General features: G+C 62.2%; 1 pseudogene; it reads left to right on the top strand.

The window, feature by feature from the left end:
• The window catches only part of LOC126436427 (large subunit ribosomal RNA), a 7,958-nt pseudogene that overhangs the window by 772 nt on the left and 2,186 nt on the right, over nt 1–5,000 (top strand).

Here is a 5,000-nt window from a genome sequence, read left to right as displayed (position 1 = left end):
CTCGGGCTCCCGGCAAGCGCGCGCGGTTCTTCCCGGATGACGGACCTACCTGGCCCGGCCCCGGACCCGCGCCGCTGTTGGCTCGGGATGCTCTCGGGCGGAATAATCGCTCCCGTCAGCGGCGCTTCAGCTTTGGACAATTTCACGACCCGTCTTGAAACACGGACCAAGGAGTCTAACATGTGCGCGAGTCATTGGGCTGTACGAAACCTAAAGGCGTAATGAAAGTGAAGGTCTCGCCTTGCGCGGGCCGAGGGAGGATGGGGCTTCCCCGCCCTTCACGGGGCGGCGGCCTCCGCACTCCCGGGGCGTCTCGTCCTCATTGCGAGGTGAGGCGCACCTAGAGCGTACACGTTGGGACCCGAAAGATGGTGAACTATGCCTGGCCAGGACGAAGTCAGGGGAAACCCTGATGGAGGTCCGTAGCGATTCTGACGTGCAAATCGATCGTCGGAGCTGGGTATAGGGGCGAAAGACTAATCGAACCATCTAGTAGCTGGTTCCCTCCGAAGTTTCCCTCAGGATAGCTGGTGCTCGTACGAGTCTCATCCGGTAAAGCGAATGATTAGAGGCCTTGGGGCCGAAACGACCTCAACCTATTCTCAAACTTTAAATGGGTGAGATCTCCGGCTTGCTTGATATGCTGAAGCCGCGAGCAAACGACTCGGATCGGAGTGCCAAGTGGGCCACTTTTGGTAAGCAGAACTGGCGCTGTGGGATGAACCAAACGCCGAGTTAAGGCGCCCGAATCGACGCTCATGGGAAACCATGAAAGGCGTTGGTTGCTTAAGACAGCAGGACGGTGGCCATGGAAGTCGGAATCCGCTAAGGAGTGTGTAACAACTCACCTGCCGAAGCAACTAGCCCTGAAAATGGATGGCGCTGAAGCGTCGTGCCTATACTCGGCCGTCAGTCTGGCAGTCATGGCCGGTCCTTGCGGCCGGCCGCGAAGCCCTGACGAGTAGGAGGGTCGCGGCGGTGGGCGCAGAAGGGTCTGGGCGTGAGCCTGCCTGGAGCCGCCGTCGGTGCAGATCTTGGTGGTAGTAGCAAATACTCCAGCGAGGCCCTGGAGGGCTGACGCGGAGAAGGGTTTCGTGTGAACAGCCGTTGCACACGAGTCAGTCGATCCTAAGCCCTAGGAGAAATCCGATGTTGATGGGGGCCGTCATAGCATGATGCACTTTGTGCTGGCCCCCGTTGGGCGAAAGGGAATCCGGTTCCTATTCCGGAACCCGGCAGCGGAACCGATACAAGTCGGGCCCCTCTTTTAGAGATGCTCGTCGGGGTAACCCAAAAGGACCCGGAGACGCCGTCGGGAGATCGGGGAAGAGTTTTCTTTTCTGCATGAGCGTTCGAGTTCCCTGGAATCCTCTAGCAGGGAGATAGGGTTTGGAACGCGAAGAGCACCGCAGTTGCGGCGGTGTCCCGATCTTCCCCTCGGACCTTGAAAATCCGGGAGAGGGCCACGTGGAGGTGTCGCGCCGGTTCGTACCCATATCCGCAGCAGGTCTCCAAGGTGAAGAGCCTCTAGTCGATAGAATAATGTAGGTAAGGGAAGTCGGCAAATTGGATCCGTAACTTCGGGATAAGGATTGGCTCTGAGGATCGGGGCGTGTCGGGCTTGGTCGGGAAGTGGGTCAGCGCTAACGTGCCGGGCCTGGGCGAGGTGAGTGCCGTAGGGGTGCCGGTAAGTGCGGGCGTTTAGCGCGGGCGTGGTCTGCTCTCGCCGTTGGTCGGCCTCGTGCTGGCCGGCGGTGCAGGATGCGCGCGCCTGCGCGGCGTTCGCGCCCCGGTGCTTCAACCTGCGTGCAGGATCCGAGCTCGGTCCCGTGCCTTGGCCTCCCACGGATCTTCCTTGCTGCGAGGCCGCGTCCGCCTTAGCGTGCTCCTCCGGGGGCGCGCGGGTGCGCGGATTCTCTTCGGCCGCCATTCAACGATCAACTCAGAACTGGCACGGACTGGGGGAATCCGACTGTCTAATTAAAACAAAGCATTGCGATGGCCCTAGCGGGTGTTGACGCAATGTGATTTCTGCCCAGTGCTCTGAATGTCAACGTGAAGAAATTCAAGCAAGCGCGGGTAAACGGCGGGAGTAACTATGACTCTCTTAAGGTGGCCAAGTGGCGGCGGTGTGGCTGCATCCGGACTTGGCTTTTCGAAGTGCGGTCTTGATGTAGTCGTGCTGCTGCTGCGAGGTACCTTCCTTGGGTTATAGTTACAGGGAGAGTGATGCGCAATACATGGGCCTAGCCCTCTTAGCCTCTCCTCTCCTGCGGTCTTCTCCCCTTCTCGTGGGCCCGCTGATTTTCGCAGAGTGGAAGACCGCACTAGGGGCTTGGGGGGGTTACCAGCCCCCCCTCGCACTATCCCTTTGTTAGTTGGGGGCAGTAATCAAAGAATAAGTGGTGGCCCTTCCGCTGAAGGTGCCACCCCAACTCCCCCAGCACCTAGCCGGCCAACCGGCCGTGCCGAAAATCTTGTACCTTTTGCAGCTGTATACGCCTGTAGTGAGTGCCACCGCAGCTTCACCACCAAGAATGGTCTCGGGGTCCATCGCCGCCGCCAACATCTTGCGGCCGCCAACGCGGAGATCGTGACGGAGAGGCATCGCGCGAGGTGGACGGAGGAAGAAGTCCTGTCGCTCGCCAAGGCGGAAGCCGAATTGTTCCTTGAGAGGGACGCCCGGTTCTTCTTTGTTAATCAAGAGCTCATCAGGATGTTCCCCGACCGAACGCTTGAGGCAATCAAGTGCCGACGGCGGCAAGCTGCCCACAAGCAGCTTGTCCGCCAGTTCATGGAGGCGCTTGAGATCGGTCGGGGGGAAGAGCCGGCGTCCCACCGGGGAGCAGCGAGCCCGCCGCCTGACGCGGGCGAGGCCGCTGCGCCGCCCGTCGACGCAGCCGAGGACTTCGCGGCCGACACCACCGGGCCGCCGCCGGAGGGGCCGACTGACGCCGCCATCTGGGAGCATCTGGCGGGGCTACCTGCTTCCGCCCAGCGTTTCTCTGCCCTGGATCGAGTCATAGGTCTGGGGCGGGGCACGCCGCCCGATGTCATCCTGGGCATGCTCCCGGATGCCCTTGTGTCGGTCGGGTCCAGAGGGGAGAGATCGATCACCAGGACACAGCGGCCGCGCCAACCATCGAAGCGGCCGCCTGCCGCGCCGCCGACGCAGAAGCGCAAGCGGCGCCGCTGGGAATACGCAAGAACGCAGGATGCCTTCCGACGGTCGCGTGCACGTTGCGTGCGCGGCCTCTTGGATGGCACCCTGCTCCAGCCGCCACCTGCCATCCCTGGTCTGCTGGACTTCTGGGCGGACCTCTTCACTAAGAAGCCCGTCTCCACTGCGGGCTTCATCCGTGACCGCCTCCTCCCGCACTCGGAGCCTGTCGCTCTTGAGTGCCTATGGGGGCCGGTCACACATGAGGAGGTCGCCGCCGCGTTGCCGCCCAGGGGATCAGCAGCTGGGCCTGACGGCCTTACCCCAGCGGAGTTGCGGCGCCTACCGCATGAAGTCCTGGTGAAAGTGATGAATCTCTTCCTTCTGGCCCGCGCCCTTCCGGAACGCCTGCTTCGCGCGCGGACGTCCCTTCTCCCGAAAACGGCTGCACCAACATCCCCCGCTGACTTTCGCCCCATTACGGTCTGCTCGGTGTTGGCGCGGACCTTTCACAAGGTTCTCGCGTCACGCCTGATGCGCGCTTGTGCTGTGGACGAACGTCAGCGGGCATTCATCCCTCGGGATGGGATGTTGGAAAATACTTTCATCTTGGACACTGCTCTCACCGACGCAGTCCGCTCCTGCCGCTCTGTCTTTGTGGCATCGATCGACGTATCGAAGGCATTCGATTCGGTGGATCATGCTGCCCTTCGCCCCGTGCTGAAGGCGCATGGCCTACCGGATTGCTTTGTCGAGTATGTCGAGCGGTGCTACGAGGGCAGCACGACAGTGATAGCGGACGGCGCCGGCGTGGGCGTGTCTGTGCAGCCAGCACGGGGCGTTCGCCAGGGCGATCCCCTCTCCCCCCTCCTGTTCAACTTTGCGGTGGACTACGTTTTAGGCCAACTGCCCTCCCACATCGGAGCTCGGATCCTCGGTCGCAGAGTCAACGCTGCGGCCTTTGCAGATGACGTCTTGCTGTTTGCAGCGACCCCGAGGGGCTTGCAGTCCCTCATCGACGCAGCTACCGCAGCCCTCGCCCACCTGGGGCTGCAGATCAACGCCCGGAAGTGTTTCACCCTCGCCTTAGTCGCGTCAGGGCGCGAGAAGAAGGTGAAGGTGGACAGCATTGTCACCTTCACAGCAGGCAACACCACCTTGCCTGCCCTGCGTGTGGGTGAAACCTTCCGGTACCTGGGGCTGCAATTTTCCACGGCGGGTCGCTGTGTCTTCAATCCACGTCGCCACCTGGTGGAGCAGCTTGACGTCATCTCCCGAGCTCCGCTGAAGCCGCAACAGCGCCTCCACGCTCTCACCAACGTACTTCTCCCTGGCCTGTACCACGGGCTGGCCCTCAGCCGCACCCGGGTGGGTGCATTGAAGTCGGCCGACGTCACCATCCGGGCCGCCGTCAGGAGATGGTTCCGCCTTCCGGCGGACACCCCCCTGGGATACTTCCACGCTCCTGTTGCCCAGGGGGGCCTCGGCATTCCATCTTGCCGATGGATGGGTCCAACCCTCCGTCGGTCCCGTCTCCTGGCGCTAAAGAAGATAGGGCCAGCCTGCGACGGTGCAGGCATGGAGGAGGTGCAGCGTGAGATCGAGGTGCTGGAGCGCCACCTAATGTGGGAGGGCCACCTCCTCAAATCGTCAACGCAGGTTGGGGAAATGTGGGCGGCGCGCCTACACATTGCCATTGACGGTGCGGCGCTGTCATCTTCTGCCGCCGTCAGTGGCCAACATCAGTGGGTCGCCGACACCAGTCGCCTGCTATCTGGGCGTGAATACATCGACGCCCTCCGCGCCCGCATCAACGCCTTCCCTACGAAGGCACGGCGCA

This window comes from Schistocerca serialis, unplaced genomic scaffold (assembly GCF_023864345.2).
Source record: "Schistocerca serialis cubense isolate TAMUIC-IGC-003099 unplaced genomic scaffold, iqSchSeri2.2 HiC_scaffold_1236, whole genome shotgun sequence".
NCBI lineage: Eukaryota > Metazoa > Arthropoda > Insecta > Orthoptera > Acrididae > Schistocerca > Schistocerca serialis.
The sequence above is the reverse complement of the archived record's forward strand: the minus strand, read 5'-3'. Positions and strand labels throughout refer to the sequence as shown.